At 40.6% G+C, this 18,452-nt stretch overlaps 1 protein-coding gene across 3 annotated transcripts in view; it reads left to right on the forward strand.

Annotated features, from left to right (window-relative positions):
* LOC137642592 (protogenin B-like) overlaps window positions 1-18,452 on the forward strand; it is a 315,452-nt gene that overhangs the window by 292,490 nt on the left and 4,510 nt on the right. The gene's annotated exons all lie outside the window — the stretch shown is intronic.

Below are 18,452 nucleotides of genomic sequence, written 5' to 3' on the forward strand. Positions count from 1 at the left end.
CTAAACTAAAACAGGCACAAATATTAAAGGCGATTTTATATCATGCGTTTCCTAAACACGCCAAAAAGCACGATAGAAAATGACAACCAATGTTTTGTTTACGTTTATCTCTGATCATAACGAAGAAACAGACACATTTACACATCTGTGTATAGGGTAGTTTTTGCATCGACAGCAATCTTACCAAGTATTGATTATATGTTGGACTTTATTATTACCAATGTTCTACGGATGCCTGAAAACTTTAAATCATTCAATCAATTACCTATGTTCTACTTAATTTTTCTTAGAACTTCCAAATAAATTAAATGAATGCCATTTATATAATGTTTTTCTTTATGATGCCGCCTGAAACGGAAACCTTACATTTGTTTATACTCCATCTTCGATCATAATAAACAAACGAACGCATTAAACACACATGCTCAGTGTGATAACTAATGATATAACAAACATTTAGTAAACATTATGTTATTACAAATATTTTACTTATCGTATCCATATAAATTCCTAAATTCGTAGCAAAGCTGGAAACCTTTTTTTTCCCTTATGCGTTTAATCCACAATAGCAAACTGCCGCTAATGACAGAATGATAATTTACGATAATTTTAAACTGTTACGAAAGATAATTGTTCTTTCCATATCCAAAATACTTTTCTTAACTCCAGTTATAAGTCAACTTGTACCCTCCTCACCATATGCAAAAAAAGGTAAAAGAAGAAGAAAGTACTAGGCCATTTTTAAAGTCATCGAAAAATTAAGTTACCGCTATTACGTTCGATGTGACAGAGAGAGAGAGAGAGAGAGAGAGAGAGAGAGAGAGAGAGAGAGAGAGAGAGAGAGAGAGAATGGTTTTAAATGTACTAAATAACAAATATGATAGGTTATAACACATTGGTGCTTATGTAATATTAACTGTATAGATGGTTTGAATAAGTTAAGAAATGGTCTACAGTAAACAATTTTTTGTTAATGTATTCGTACCGCGCATATTCTTGAGAGCGGAAGCTAGACATCAGCTGATGTGATCACAGCCAAAAGTAAAACGAAAAGAAGTAAAAAATACTCGATTTTTAAAACACACCCAAAATTTAAAAACATAAGTACATGTTTTATTATAGGGCAATTGACTATTTAAAAATTAAAAGTTTTCTGGAATAGAATGGTGTTTCCTAAAAAATAGTAGTTTGCCGACAAAATCGGATACCGTATTTTAAGCTATGATTGAAATGGATGTATACACGGTATGATTTTTTCATTTTGTATTTAATTGACACTTTAGGAAAACCGATTTTGGATTCTTCATCTATTAGTAATTATTGTATAACACGAGAGAGAGAGAGAGAGAGAGAGAGAGAGAGAGAGAGGAGAGAGAGAGAGAGAGAGAGAGAGAGAGAGAGAGAGAGAGAGAGAGAGAAAAAAAAAGAGAGAGAATCAGCTGTTGTAATCGAGTGTCGTGTTTTTGTTTCCTGTACCTCCTGAAGCGAGGAATTGATCGCCACAACTAACAATATTCATTTTAATTTCATTCTTAAACTCAAGTTGCCATATGTGAACTAAGGTTTTATTTCTTATGGGGAGAGAGAGAGAGAGAGAGTTGTTTTAAATGTAATAAACAAAAAAATATCAACTGTATAGATGGTTTGAATAAGTTAAGAAATGGTATAAACAATACTTCGTACGCGCATATACTTGAGACCGGCAGCTAGACGTCAGCTGATCTGATCACAGCCAAAAGTAAAACAAAAAGAAGTCAACAATACTCAATTTTTAAAACACCTGAAATTTAAAAACAAAAGTACACGCTTTCTTAATGTGCAATTAACTATTTAAAGAGTAGCAATTTTCTAGAATAAAATGATGTTTCCCCCCAAAATAGTGGTTTGCTGATGAAATCGGATGCTGTATTTAATGAAAAAAGTCCGCGAAGTCGTGAATCCGCGATGGTCGAACCGCGAAGTAGCGAGGGCTCACTGTATATATATATATATATAATATCTATCTATCAATCTATCTATCTATCTATCTATCTATCTATCTATCTATCTATCTATCTATCTATCTATCTATATATATATATATATATATATATATATATATATATATATATATATATATATATATATACATACACACACACATACACAGTAATACCTTGAAATACGAGCGACCCAACATATAAGAAAATTGAGATACGAAGAGAGTTCCGAGCAAATTTGTATTCTGAGATATGAGGAAAAATTTGTGATACAAAGTACAGTAGTTCCCTATGCGGCCGCGTGTGCGAGAGGCTGCTCATGAGGACATCAGCACTCGGTTTTCCCATCAGATCTCCGTCACGTAAAGTTATCTTCGAGCATTGGCCGTATTGTTTGCTTTTTTTACGTGTTTTTTTGCGTGAATAGGTGCAGAAATAAGTGAATAAACAATGGGTCCAAATGAAGCGAGTGCAAACAAGGATAGTGAGAAGAAAAAGCGTATGGTGTCAATGGAGATGAAGCATTAAATAATCGTAAAACATGAGAGTGGCGTAAGAGTGACTGAGCCTGCGCGCCATTACGAGAGGAGTACATCGACTGTTATGTACCATCCTCAGCAGAAGGATGCTATAAAGAGCACCAAGCCTTCCAAAGGAGTAACCATCCTTTCCAAGCTGCATAGTGATATTCAAGACGAGATGGAGAGGCTTCTTTTGATCTGGATAAAGGGGAAACAGTTGGCAAGAGATAGCGTGATCGAGACGATCATATGCGATTAAGCCAGTCAAATCTATGATGACTTGAAAGGGAAGCAAGCAGCCGAGAAAGAGGAGACTTCGATGCCAGCGGAAACCTTCAAAGCCAGTCGTGGCTGGCTGGATAATTTCAAGAAACGGACTGGGATACACTTGGATGTGAGGCATGGGGAAGCAGCAAGTTCCGACGCGAAGGCCGCGGCGGACTTCGTCACAACCTTTTATTATTATTATTATTATTACTTGCTAAGCTACAACCCTAGTTGGAAAAGCAGGATTCTATAAGCCCAGGGGCTCCAACAGGGAAAGTAGCCCAGTGAGGAAAGGAAAGAAGGAAAGATAAAATATTTTAAGAGTAACATTAAGATAAATATTTTCTATATAAACTATAAATACTTCAACAAAACAAGAGGAAGAGAAATTAAATAGAACAGCGTGCCCGAGTGTACCCTCAAGCAAGAGAACTCTAACCCAAGACAGTGGAAGACCATGGTACAGAGGCTATGGCACTACCCAAGACTAGAGAACAATGGTTTGATTTTGGAGTGTCCTTCTCCTAGAAGAGTTGCTTACCATAGCTAAAGAATCTCTTCTACCCTTATCAAGAGAAAAGTAGCCACTAAACAATTACAGTGCAATAGTTAACCCTTTGAACAAAGAAGAATTATTTGATAATCTCAGTTTTGTCAGGTGTATGAGGACAGGAAAATCTGTAAAGAATAGGCCAGACTATTCGGTGTATGTGTAGGCAAATTGAAAGAACTGTAACCAGAGAGAAGAATCCAATATAGTACTGCCTGGCCAGTCAAAGTACCCCATAACTCTCTAGCGGTAGTATCTCAATGGGCGGCTGGTGCCCTCGCCAACCAACTACCTACAACATGGCTTCATCCCCCAACAAGTCTTCAACTGCGATGAAACTGGCCTTTTCTGGAAGAAGATGCCCAGGAGAACTTTCATCACGGCAGATGAGAAGAGACTACTAGGCCATAAACCCATGAAGGACCGATTAACTCTAGCCTTGTGTGCCAGTGCCAGTGGTGACTGTAAGGTCAAGCCACTGCTGGTGTACCACTCAGAAAACCCACTTGCTTGGCAGAATGAGAAGGGGAGCCGTATCAAGGTTACCCTAGTTCCCATACTACTATTGAGTATCACAACAGCGCCATATCCAAGATGGCGGATACAGTGAGCCCTCGTTTATCGCGGTAGATAGGTTCCAGACCCGACCGCGATAGGTGAAAATCCACGAAGTAGTGACACCATATATACGTATTTATTTAACATGTATATTCAGACTTTTAAAACCTTCCCTTGTACGTAGTACTGTTAACAAACTACCCTTTAATGTACAGAACACTTAATGCATGTACTACAGTACCCTAAACTAAAACAGGCACAAATATTAAAGGCGATTTTATATCATGCGTTTCCTAAACACGCCAAAAAGCACGATAAAAAATGGCAACCAATGTTTTGTTTACGTTTATCTCTGATCATAATGAAGAAACATACGCATTTACACATCTGTGTATAGGTTAGTTTTTGCATCGATTATATTGATTATTCAGTACAGTATGGTGATTTTTTTATTACCAATGTTTTACTTAATTTTTCTTAGGACTTCCAAATGAAATGTTTTTCTTTATGACGCCGCCTGAAACTTCGGCGTCATAAAGTACGCTCAGTAAACAAACGAAGGCATTTAATTATTATTATTATTATTATTACTATCCAAGCTACAACCCTAGTTGGAAAAGCAAGATGCTATAAGCCCAGGGGCTCCAACAGGGAAAAATAGCCCAGTGAGGAAAGGAAATAAGGAAATAAATAAATGAAGAGAACAAATTAACAATAAATCATTCTAAAATAAGAAACAACGTCAAAACAGACATGTCATATAATAAACTATCAACAACATCAAAAACAAATATGTCATAAATAAACTATAAAAAGACTATGTCCGCCTGGTCAACAAAAAAGCATTTGCTCCAACTTTGAACTTGTGCATAATGAAAGTGCTAAATAATGATATTACAGTAAAAGCTTTTAGAAAATATGTTATTACAAATATTATTTACCGTATCTATATAAAATCATACATATGTAGCAAAGCAGGAAAACAATTTACGAGAGAGAGAGAGAGAGAGAGAGAGAGAGAGAGAGAGAGTTGTTTTACGTACGTAAATGTAAATTTTAAACAAAAAAATAGCCCCATTTCATATGAAATAGGTTATTACAAATATTTTACTTTATCATATTACAGTAGTCTGTATAATACAGTACTATAAAGTTCAGTACAGTATGTTGTTGTTAGTCGTGGCGATGAAATTCTCACGAAACAAAAACACGGCATTCGATTACAACAGCTGATTCATTCTCTCTCTCTCTCTCTCTCTCTCTCTCTCTCTCTCTCTCTCTCTCTCTTCGTGTTATACAATACTTGCATATAGATGAAGAAACTAAAATTAGTTTTCATAGTGTCAGTTAAATACGAAACGAAAATATTATGCCGAGTTTACATCCATTCGGCATCCGATTTCATCAGCAAACCACTATTTTTGGGGAAACATAATTTTATTCTAGAAAATTGCTACTCTTTAAATAGTTAATTGCACATTAAGAAAGCGTGTACTTTTGTTTTTAAATTTCGGGTGTGTTTTAAAAATCGAGTATTGTTGACTTCTTTTTGTTTTACTTTTGGCTGGGATCAGATCAGCTGACGTCTAGCTGCCGCTCTTGAGAGCGTACGAATACACTAACAACGTATCGTTTATACCATTTCTTAACTTATTCAAACCGTCTATACAGTTGATATTACATAAGCACCAATGTGTTATAACCTATCAAATTTTTTTGTTTATTACATTTAAAACAACACACACACTCTCTCTCTCTCTTATTACATTTAAAACAACACACACACACACACACACTCTCTCTCTCTCTCTCTCTCTCTCTCTCTCTCTCTCTCTCTCTCTCTCTCTCTCTCTCTCTCTCTCTCTCTCTCTCTCGTGTTATACAATACTTAAATATAGATGAAGAAACTAAAATTAGTTTTCTTAGTGTCAATTAAATACGAAACGAAAAAATTATGCCGAGTCTACATCATTTCAATCTTAGCTAAAAATACGGCATCCGATTTCATCAGCAAACCATTATTTTTTGGGAAAAATCATTTTATTCTAGAAAATTTCTACTCTTTTAATAGTTAATTGCACATTAAGAAAGCGTGTACTTTTGTTTTTAAATTTCGGGTGTGTTTTAAAAATCGAGTATTGTTGACTTCTTTTTGTTTTACTTTTGGCCGTGATTAGATCAGCTGACGTCTAGCTGCCGCTCTTGAGAGTGTACGAATACACTAACAACGTATCGTTTATACCATTTCTTAACTTATTCAAACCGTCTACAGTATACAGTTGATATTACATAAGCACCAATGTGTTATTACCTATCAAATTTTTTTGTTTATTACATTTAAAACAACACACACACACACACACTCTCTCTCTCTCTCTCTCTCTCTCTCTCTCTCTCTCTCTCTCTCTCTCTCTCTCTCTCTCTCTCTCTCTCTCTCTCTCTCTCTCTCTCTCTGTGGGCTACTTTTCACTACCTCCCATTCCTTACCTCTCTCTATCTCTCTAACAAATGATATCTTTGTTGCACCTCAAAGTTTCATTTATATTGAAAATCAATCATGATTCAATTTTCCTTACTTTCTCCAATCTCGCACCATCGGTCACATCGCGGTATTTTCGAAATTTCCGGAAAATCCGCGATATACTGTATGTATATACATGCGTTATGAAAAAAATCCGCGAAGTGGCGAATCCGCGATGGTCGAACCGCGAAGTAGCGAGGGATTATTGTATTTCTAATTCTGTAGCAATTTTGCTCGGTGGTGTTCCCTGTTGATCTGACCCTCTCGATCGATTTTCAAGGATTATTATGCAATTTCCAGCTTCTTTCGCCTCTGGAAAGTTGAGTATTGATTCTTTACAATGTGTGTAATTTAGCTACTGTCTTACAGTGACAGTGAAATTAGAGTAATTTATTGTGATTAGGAGCTAGGCCTGTTAACGGAGGCGCCATGGGCGCTGTCGTTCGTTAGGCATATGTTATTTAGTTAGTAGAACGACATTCCCGGTTAAAATAACATTAATAATTTAATTATGAAAGCTATTTAGGCAATTTATACTTGTAAAGATATTTATATGCATAATTTTCCTTTTTCTATGTCGATCGTATACAGTATGTCAGAGTTTCGGTGATTTAGGTAACCGAGATCTCGTCTTGCCTAGGTAACCTAACCTAGGTGATATAGTATACTTTCGACATTTCCCCGGTTACCCTCGTGTATTGGTTTTCAATTCATCGGAGATTAATATCTCCTAGAATTATTATATAACCGATACTCGTCTCTAGTAGAGATTTAAGGGTAATCTCTCTTTCCCTCTGAGTGTATCCTTAGGCTACAACCCTAGTGGGTCGTGCCTCGAGTTTTCATCCAGGCATGACTAGCCTAGGGTTTTCCGTCTCGTCCCTTAACCGCAGATGGCAGGTTTTGGGATTCGGTCAGTATTTAGTGTTGTGCCGACAGTCGGCTGGCAGGATGAATAGTCATTCCCCTGCTGGCTAGGCTGCTGACATAGGAGGCTAGCCCTCCCTAGGCTGCACCTGAAGTGGTTGTATGATGCTGCCACCTTCTCCCTGTGGTCTAGTAGACTAGTCCTGTGCTCTCAGACCCTAAGCTGAAGAGTAGTTATTCTTCTGAGGCCTAGGATGGTGCCGGGACTGGAACTCTGTTTCTCACTTGTTGAGAGGAGGTGGTACTGTTGCCGTCCCCTTAACTGTATTGGCAGACCCTAGGTGGGAGAATAGAATTTTCCTGCTGCCTAGGATGGCGCCGATACTGAAACAGAGTTTCTTAAGGGTGTGTAGGTCCGGCAACCTTGTCGGCTCCTTCCACACCTCATACAGGACCCCTTTCCTTTCCCCTCTGTTCTTTTGTGATGGCCGAGCCATTGTCTTTCTTTGAGCCGTCGTCCTGCAACCTCACCATTGCTGGTGGATTGCGGGGGCCGGCCAGACTCCTTATCTGAAGCTGTTGTCCGGCTGCCTGCGGCTATGCCAGCGGCTATGCCAGCTGCTGGCAGCCATAACAACTGCTGGCGGCCGTGTGTTATATAAACTGTTGGTGGCTATGTCAGCTGCTGGCGGCTATGCAAGCTCCTGGTAGCCATGTCATATGCCGATGGCTGTTGGTGGAAAGTCCCTTCTGTCACCAAGGTTCTTCAGTCCTCCCTTGGACTGCTGGGCACAAGTTATGTTGCCGGGGTATTAGCCTGGCTGGCGGTAGGCCGGCCAGATCGGCACAGATAGGTGCTGACTCAGCCGGCAGTACGCCGTCTGTACCAGTGCCGCCGGGTGCTAGCCTACCAGCTACGTGCCGACTGGTCCTTGCCGGTGATGGTACTTGTGGCTAGATGGAAGCCTGAATGTTACATTCTCCCCTTCCATTTGAACCTTCTTTCTGGAGAAAGGCAGTAAATTAGACTTTTACATCCTTAATTAGTGTATACATACACAATAATAAGGCAACCTTCACTCCATGCTGTTTCTCTCTCTCTTAAGCTAGCATGCTGGCTGTGCTGACAGCGACTAGCTATGCCGGCTGGATTACAGTATATGTTTATACAGGTAGTCAGTATATTTGCAGTATAGGATATACTGCAGATAGAAAAACGATTGTATATATACTAGTAGTTATTTTTAAACATTTAAACTTACCCACTGGTTATATATAATAGCTTTATACTTCTGTCCGGCAAAAATTCAAAACTCGCAGCAATCGCATAGATATGCCAGGTATACACCAGCGCCACCACGGAGCTAGGTCGAACTATCCCTCCTAGTATCAGATTTTCTTCTGCCGCCATATTGGCAACAGCTTTGGAAATTCACTCGCCGTGTACCTGGAATTAACAGTGTTCTTGGTGATGTACAGTTGTATTTTGATTTTGACTTTCGCAATTGTTGGACTCGCTTACGGATTCTCTTGAATACCTTTTGAATTGGATTATTTGGATTATTTTTTTACCCTTGCTTGATTTTGATCTCTCTTATTTACATTTCAAAATGGCTGACCCCTCCCCTTCATATAGGAGTGTGTGAAAGGGTGTAACACTCGGCTTCCAAAAGCCTCTGTTGATCCCCATACGATTTGCATTAAATGTAGGGTAAAATTTGCATTTTTAAAGGTAGATGTCAAGAATGTTTTGAATTATCCGAGAGTCAGTGGTTGGCTTATGAACGCTACTCTCGCAAACTAGAAAAAGATAGAATCAGATGTAGTTCCTCTCAATCAAGGGATTTATCATTTTCTAATGTCATTGAACCTAATTCTTCCCCTGTAGTGGTAGATCCTGAACCTAATTCTGTTCAATCTGAGCCTACAATGAAAGATATGATGACAGCAATCCAGGCTCTTGGTTCAAGGGTGGAATCGCCAGCAGTGGACAGAGACCAAATTATGTCCGAGATTAATCTGCTTAAAAGTGGTAATATTAATAGTGCTATTAATGTGTTCAGTGATGTGGAGGGTGCGTCTGCACGTTCTTGTTGTTCACCTAACCTTAGACCTCTTTCAAGCTCCCGAACCCATGGGAGAAGTAAAGTCGATCGGCGAAAGGGAACGAGAGGCGTCATCAATCGCGCAGACATACCTTCGAGCGTTCCTGTTGTCTCGATGTCACAGACCGCTCACCCTCACCATGGGAAAGATGAGGTTAGTTTTTTATCCTCATCCTCGGATGAAGCTACGCATGGCAAAGTCTGGCGTCAGGCTTCCAGACCCCTTAAAAGAAAGGCAGATGAAGGCGCGCAGCGACGCAATCCATCACCCCAAGCGCCTGGCTGTAGTCATTGGGATTCACCAGAGCGTTTTCAATTTTCTGCTTAATGTTCTCCTCCTAAACGTCCTAACTAAATGTCGGAAATTGACAAGGAGATAATTCAGACTGAGTCAGAGCTTATTCCTGAGTCTGGTGTTATGGTACATGCACCTCCGCTCCACCAGACTGGATTCCATCTCCCGATTATGTGGAGCATTATGCGAGCGATGAAGAAGGCGAATTCGCTATGGAAGTTTCGACTCATGTTTCTTCTAAAGTTGATCCTAAGTGGTCTATGCTGCTTGACATGAAGCAGCAACTCTCAAGTTTATGCATTCTTATCAGCCCGTGGTCAGCAAAGCGTTGGTTCGTCATGATTCCGATCGTGACGCGATGTTGCACAGGCGGCCTACCTTTACACGCGATGGAACTGCTTCTACTAAGTCTGCTAGTGCTCATAGAGTTCCTATTTCTCTTGACAGCAAACGTCAAGTGAGTGAACGTGACGTCGAGAGTCATCATTCCAGGCTCGACGACAAGCGGCAGGCGGCTGAGCGCGAAGTCACACCCCAGGCGCCTGAACGTGACATGGCTCGCCTAGCTAAGTGGGACTTAAAACAGAACGTGACGTCGTATGTCAAGCAGACCATGATGCCAAACGTCAGTCAGATTCAGTACAGCATGCGCACGGACGTGACGCCAAGCGCAGTATTATTGTGCGCCAAGTAGGCAAACAAACTGAACGACTTGATCGCGCACAACGTGCGGCTGACGCTTGCGCTCGCGAGCAGCGCCTTTCAGAACTAGAAGCTGTTACACCATATGGAATTATTTTGGAAAAGGATCAGGATGATCATTCCTCCCCGGATGAGCCATTGGACATTGCCTCAGAGGAGGAAGGAAATAAAACACCACAACATTCTTTTGATTTTTTTCAGAATTATTTCCTGACAGCTTTACTCCTGTAGCCCCTCGCTCTCCTCCATCGGAGTTTACAGTGGGATTATCATAAAAAAACGTCAAGGTTCACTAAGATGGTTCTCTCCCGCTCTTCTAAGAGAGCATTAAAGTTGATGGAGAATTGGATGCAATCTAAGAGAGTTACAGGAAAGACAAACTTCTCTTTTCCTCCAGCAAAGCTAGCCTCCAAGTCTAGCATATGGTATGAAACAGGAGGTGTCCTGGGCTTGGGAGTTCCTGCCTCTGCTCAGGGCAACTTCTTGAGTTTGGTAGACTCTTCTCGCCGCTTAGCTATGAGAAGAACGAAGATTTTATGGTCCATATCTGAGTTTGACCATCTTCTCAAGGGCATGTGTAGAGCTTTTGAAGTTTTCAACTTCCTTGACTAGTTTCTGGGTACCTTGGGAAAGAAAGTTTCTGCTTTAAAGGACCCTGAGACTTCTAACCTTATCCATATAATGTCCTGCATGGACAAAGCTGTAAGAGATGGCTCAAAGGAATTAGCTGCCCTATTCACAGCCGGAGTTGTTAAGAAGAGAGAAACTCGGTGCTCTTTTCTCTCCATGGAAGTCACTCCGTTCTAGAGGTCAGAGTTGCTTTATGCTCCTCTTTCTCCTTCTCTTTCCCCTCAGAACTAGTAAAGGAGGTGGCTGCTGCCCTTACTCAAAAGGCTACTCACGACCTGGTCTTTTAAATCAGCAAGGAAGGTTCTTCCAACGTCCTTCTCCGCCCGTGGGTTCAAGGAGGATTTTACCTTCCCTCAAACAACAAAGTTTTTTCGTGGAAGGACAGTCGGTAGACGCAGCTTCAGATATGATAGTAGAAGGGCCAGAACAAAGAGAGGTTCTAGGTCAGGCAGAAGCAGAGTCTGACTGCCTTCACCTTCAGACAGCAGTGGGGGCCAGGCTAAGCAATTTTTGGCAGGCCTGGGAGAAAAAGGGAGCGGACCCATGGTCCGTCCCAGTGTTAAAGAAGGGATACAAAATCCCTTTTATCTCGAAACCCCCGTTAATTTCAAACCCGGTGGATCTTTCTCCCAAAAACAAAGAAGAATCAAAGAGGTAGGCCATGCAGATTCAAATGTCTCTCTTGCTAGAGAAGAAGGTGATAGAGAGGGTACGGGACTTGAAATCACCAGGCTTCTACAACAGACTGTTCCTGATTCCCAAGAACTCGGGAGGATGGAGGCCAGTCCTGGACGTAAGTGCCCTCAACAACTACGTCCACAAGACAAAGTTTACTATGGAATCCCAGAGTTCAGTTCTTGCGGCAGTGAGGAAAGGCGACTGGATGGTCTCATTAGACCTCCAGGATGCTTATTTTCATGTCCCGATTCACCCGAGTTGCAAATGTTACCTAAGGTTTGTATACAGGAAGGAAGTATTCCTGTTTCGGGCCTTATGCTTTGGCCTCACCACCGCCCCTCTAGTCTTCACAAAGATCATGATGAATGTGGCAAGCATGCTCCACTCAAGAGGCATCAGAGCCTCCTTGGACTTGGACGATTGGCTACTAAGAGCCCCCTCACTCAATCGCTGTCTGGAGGATTTGCGTCTGACAATGAGTCTGTCAGAGGAGCCAGGACTTCTGGTGAATTCAGAGAAGTCTCAGTTGATCCCTTCCCAGAAGATCCTTTATTTGGGGATGGAGATTCACAGTCTGACTTTTCAGGTTTTTCCCTCACCTGCAAGAATGCAGCTAGCTCTCCTAAGGCTTTGTGCCTTTCTAAATAAGGTGTTTTGTTCAGTGAGGGAGTGGATGAGTCTCCTGGGAACCCTCTTTTCTCTAGAACAATTTGTATGTCTGGGGAAACTAAATTTATGACCCCTTCAGTTCCATCTCAATTGCCATTGGAGCAAAGAGGACATAAACAGGCTCCAGGAAGGTCTCTCTTTGGAACAAAAGAGCCCAGACCTTGTGTTGTTTTCCGACGTCTCGGACTCGGGGTGGGGAGCAACACTAGGAAAGTCAGAGATTTCGGGTCTGTGGACAAAACAACAGCTAAGTCTCCACATCAATCAAAAGGAGCTGTTAGCAGTCCTGTTGGCTCTCAAGGGGTTCGAGAAGCTAGTACTGAACAAAGTAATACAAATCAATGCAGACAATACCACAGCTTTGGCCAACATAGCAAAACAAGGGGGAACGCATTCGAGGTCTCTACGAGTTAGCAAAAACTCTTCTCGTTTGGGCACATCAAAGAAAGATATCCCTGTTGACAAGATTCATTCAAGGGGAAAAGAATGTGAGGGCGGACAGCCTCAGCAGGAGAAATCAAGTTCTCCCCACAGAGTGGACACTGCATCTAGATGTATGCAAGAAACTTTGACGGATTTGGGGCCGCCCCCTTATAGATCTATTCGCAACCTCAAAAACCAAAAGACTAGAGAATTATTGCTCCCCAGTTCCGGATCTTGAAGCGTCACACATAGATGCATTCCTGATGGACTGGTGACACTTAGATATGTACGCTTTCCTTCCATTCAAAGTGCTGCACAGAGTACTACAAAAGTTTGTGTCTCACGAGGGAACCAGATTGACGTTAATAGCCCCCTTCTGGACGTCAAGAGGTTGGTTCACAGAGGTACTGGAATGGATGGTGGATGTTCCAAGAAGCTTGCCATTGAGAATAGATCTTCTCTGACAACCCCTTTTGGCAAGAAACCATCTAAACCTCCCAGCTCTACGTCTGACTGCCTTCAGACTATCGAAAAACTTGCAAGATCTAGAGGATTTTCGAAGGAGGCAGCCAAGGCCATTGCTAGAGCAAGAAGAACTTCTACTATCAGGGTGTACCAATCTAAGAGGGAAGTTTTTAGAGCATGGTGTAAAACAAACTCAGTTTCTTCATCCAGTACCTCTATAGCTCAAATTGCCAATTTCTTTTTAGAGCTTAGAAGAAGGCACAATTTCTCCTCCTCAACCATTAAAGGGTACAGGAGTATGTTAGCAGCAGTCTTCAGGCATAGACATTTAGACCTCTCGAATAACAAGGACCTTCAAGATCTCCGTAGATCCTTTGAAACCTCTAAGAAACGTCAACAGGATTCTCCAGCCTGGAATTTATGAGTGACAAATTCGAATCTTTGAACTCTGCTTCTTTTAAAGATCTGATTTTGAAGACTTTATTTTTAGTAAGCTTAGCAACAGCTAAAAGGGTCAGTGAAGTTCATGCTTTTAGAAAAAACATTGGCTTTAGAAACAGCAAAGCTATATGCTCCCTGCAGCTTGATTTTCTAGCCGAAAACGAACGTCCTTCTCACCCATGGCCAAAATCTTTCGAAATTGCTAACCTCTCTGATTTGGTGGGTGAGGAACTGGAGGTTCTTTGTCCTGTTAGAGCACTAAGGTTCTATTTAGACAGGACTAAAGGTTTAAGAGGCAGTTCAGAAGCTCTTTGGTGTGCAGTCAAAAAGCCTGCTTTACCTCAACAAGTACAAATAGAGCAGCAAGTTCAGAATGTTAATCCTTCTGAACATAAGGACCTTATTTCAAAAAAGGGTTGTTTGCAGTCTTGTCAGACCTGAAAGATGCCTTTTGGCAGCTTCCAGTCAATCACCCCCTCCCCTCCTACCTAGGATTCAAGTTACAGAGGATAACGTATATCCTAGGAAAGATACTTGTCGGACTAAACACAGTCCTAAATATCTTCACGGGATTGGCGGACACAGTCACGCAAAAACCATGCCTAGAAATGGTTCAGGCAACAATTTACCTGGACAAAATGCTGGTGTGGGCAGCACCTGAAGTGGCTGGTCTATGAGCATCCAAGGAAGTGATCCAGTTTCCGGAACATCGGGGATGCAAGTTAAGCTTCAAGAAGTCTCGATTCTCTCCAGCTCAAAGGCTTCAATGGGTAAAAAACCAATGAAACCTGTGGTCACACGAACTCTCCTTTCCCTTGGGAATGTAAAAGGAGATCACAGGGTCAGTCAAGAGCCTATGGTAATCAGTCAGGATTCCAAGACACTAACAGGGAGGAGTTCAGAACTCTCTCCAGTTCGCAATAGTGACAGACCCAGTGCTAAGAGCACAGCTGAAAGATGCGTTAAGAGTCTGGAGAAGATACGCATCAAACGCTTGAAGAGATCTAAAAGGACCGATATCGGTCTTTCTTTAGTCGTGTCCCTAACAATGGTCAAAGGCCAAAACCCTATTGAAAACCGTGCCCTTGCAACTACCCCGACTATTGAAGATCATCCGCCTGGATGCCTAGTCGAAAGACTGGGGTATTCACTCCCATCAGAGGAAAGTCCAAGGGATTCGGTCATTTCTATCCAAGACCATGTTGGTCCTGTCATGGGTGGAGAACCTATCTTCACGCAGATCAGACCTCCTCAGGCTGATCTGGGACATTGAAGCGATAATGAGACGTCAGAACCGACAAGGCTAGACAACGTCTCATACAATCTAGGTGACGTTAACCATCCCTTACCTAAAGGAATGGCACCTATCAGCAGTTTATGAACAATTGATCCGCAATGTGACAGCGGATGCTCTACTCTGGTTCAAACCGATAAAGTTAGAATGGTCCACAGACGCAGACCTATTCTCTCCCAGATGGGAACAAGTCCCCGAGCTGCAGATCGACCTCTTCGTCATGAGCGTCATCAAAAAACTACCTCGATATGTAGCCCCATATGAGGATCCTCTAGTGGAGAGATAACAGACATCACGCCTCTAGTATAGAAGGGATAGACTCAGGAATTCCTGTTCATCCCATCCAATCTCCTGCTGAAGGCCCTCAACATGCTGAGATCCTTCCAGGGAGGAGTGGCTCTGTTGGCTCCCAAGTAGCTCAAGAGCAATCTGTTCCCTTTAGTGAAGGAACTGAAGCTGAGGCTGGCCCTAGTTCTGAACCCACGACTATCTCAGAAGGTTCAGAAGTTAATTGCCTTCGATTTATCACAGAGAGCCCAAACCCTTCATTTCATGATTTCTTGCCCTAGCGGTTAGGAAAAGATTTGGGATCTCAGAAGGCAATATAGAATTCTTAGAAGAATATAAGTCTTAGTCAACTAGAAGACAATATGAGTCTTCCTGGGAAAAGTGGGTTGCTTTCGTAAAAGCAAAAGGACCGAAATAAGATTCCGAAGGCATGTGCAAGGCTTAAGCCTGCAGCACCACCAAAGTCCATCTCATGGTCTTTGGACAAGGTCCTACATTATGCCTCATCTGTGAACAATGAAGATTGTTCCTTCAAGGATCTAACCCAAAAGGTTATTTTTCTGTTCGCTATAACCTCTGGGGCTAGAGTTAGTGAAATAGTGGCCCTATCTAGAGATGAGGGCCACATTCAGTTCACAGAAGTGGGAGAACTGAATCTCTTTCCTGATCCAACCTTTCTCGCTAAGAACGAGCTACCCACTAAGAGGTAGGGTCATTGGAGAATCTGCCCTCTGAAGGAAGATGTCTCTCTTATGTCCTGTAGAGTGTCTAAAGGTCTATCTTTGTAGAACTTCAGACTTCAGGGGAGGACAGCTCTTTAAAGGAGAAACCTCTGGATCAAACTTATCCCTAAAACAACTGAGGGCGAAGCTCACCTACTTTATTCGCAGAGCAGATCCTAACAGTACTCCCGCAGTTCATGATCCGAGAAAAATTGCTTCATCACTGAACTTTTTTCAGTATATGGACTTTGAGGGTCTTCGCTCATATACTGGATGGAAATCATCCAGGGTGTTCTACAAACACTATGCTAAGCAGGTCCATGAACTGAAGCATTATATGGTGGCGGCAGGTAGTGTATTAAAACCTGTCGTCTAATTCTGCAATGAACAGCTAATTGATTGGGACTATCAATTAAAGGGAGAAGGGGTCAACACTTTTTAGTGTGAACCCTTTTTGAATGATTGTTACCATGATGACACTAACTCTGTTCAAAATCTCAGGTGTGGAATTATACAGATAGCACTAGTGCCGTGTGTACGTAGTACACAGTGTTGATGGAATATAACAGGTAAAGAAATTATGAAGAGAAATTTTATTAAAAACTTTTCCTTTCAAAAAAGAAAAATAATTTCTTTATATGTTGTATGTGTAATTCCTTTATCATGTTACATTCGTTTTACTTGTTGATTCATTTAGTCATTTATTGGAGATAAATGTCTATTAGAATGTAATTGCATCCTAATTCGCCCGACAATTATATATTTAAGATGCCAGAGTTCTTTGACTTACTCATGTAAGTATACTTCATATCATTGTATGCTTACAAACAATGGATATAATGGATACTGATATTGGTTCGGCAATATATACAAACCTTGAGACTGTTTGTATACTCAGTGTATACTTATGTTTGTTCATACAATATATGCTAACCTTGAGGCCCCTTTTCTACTGTCTAAAATTGACTCTTCCCTGTAGGGGGCAGGAAGCACTAACATCATTTATGATTAGTGATGATGATGGATAACGGTAACGTCATTTGTCTCAAATGGTCCAAATGACCATAGAAATATTGTCCCAAGGGTAAGGCACTGATGAAAATCCACAGATACATTAATGCTCTGGTATGCTTCCATCAGGACGACATGGCTTGAGCCCAAAAAACGCGAAAAATCTATTTTTGGGTGAGATGGCAATGTCGTCCTGATGGACCCACCCTTTTCTAAAGAAAAGATCTTCACAGTATCCTTCCCGAACCTACTATATCTGTAGCACCATGCTCAATGCTACAAGGAATGTCCGCCATCTTGGATATGGCGCTGTTGTGAAACTCAATAGTAGTATGGGAACTAGGGTAACCTTGATACGGCTCCCCTTCTAATTCTGCCACTTTCCCCCTTGAAGAGTAAACGCTATTCGGGGTGCAGATTGCTATGTAGCGTGTCAAGAATACGTCCCCTGATATTATGCGATATCCTTGAGAGAAATTTAAGGACATTCGCGCCAGGAGTTAGAAATCTGGAGACCTAAAGGTAAATTCTCTGGGAATATCACTGTAGTCAAATATCCCTTAGGAAGCTACCATTAGGAACCTTCCATCATGAGGACATGGCCATCTCACCCAAATTTTAGGGGTTTTTTTTCTGAGGGTGGGAACGGATTAATTTGTTTTTCAGTTATTTTATATGGGAAAAATTCATCTGAGATATGAGAAAATTGAAATACGAGCTCGGTCACGGAACAGATTAAACTCGTACCTCAAGGTATTACTGTACACATATACACATATACAGTATATACATATATATATATATATATATATATATATATATATATATATATATATATATATATATATATATATATATATATATATATATATATATATATATATATATATATATATATATATATATATAATATATATATTATATATATATATTATAGCAAATATGTTTAGGAAGTAGGCATTTTACAACCACAGTATGGTAAATATAACTGATTGAAAAAAATATTTTACATATTCCAAAGAATACATTGAAACTGCTGTTATATGGTAATTTTAACTCAAATCACAAGAGCAGGGTTTTCTAATAAGTATGGCTGGTCTTGAAACTGTCTCCAGTAGATTGATTAGGGAGCTTTCTTATATTTTGAGCGTCAGAAAAAAATACGTATACCTGAGACAGCTTAGTAGCCCATCAGGAGGATTGAAATATAAATTTTTGTATTTATTTAAATTTTAACTATTGTTTGTTTTCCTCAACATTTGCCCTATATCTTTTATGAAAAATCTTCATAAAATATATTTATTATTGTAGAGTGTATGGAAGGTGAGAAAGTAAAAATATATTTTTTCATATACTGTAGATAATTTTTCAAAATTTTAAACTAATGTTACAAATAATGATCAAAACAAAATATCTTTAGTGATAGTAAGTAAATGGATTATTGGAAATTTTTTTCATATATAATG

This window comes from Palaemon carinicauda, chromosome 6 (assembly GCF_036898095.1).
Source record: "Palaemon carinicauda isolate YSFRI2023 chromosome 6, ASM3689809v2, whole genome shotgun sequence".
In the NCBI taxonomy this organism is placed as follows: Eukaryota; Metazoa; Arthropoda; class Malacostraca; order Decapoda; family Palaemonidae; genus Palaemon; species Palaemon carinicauda.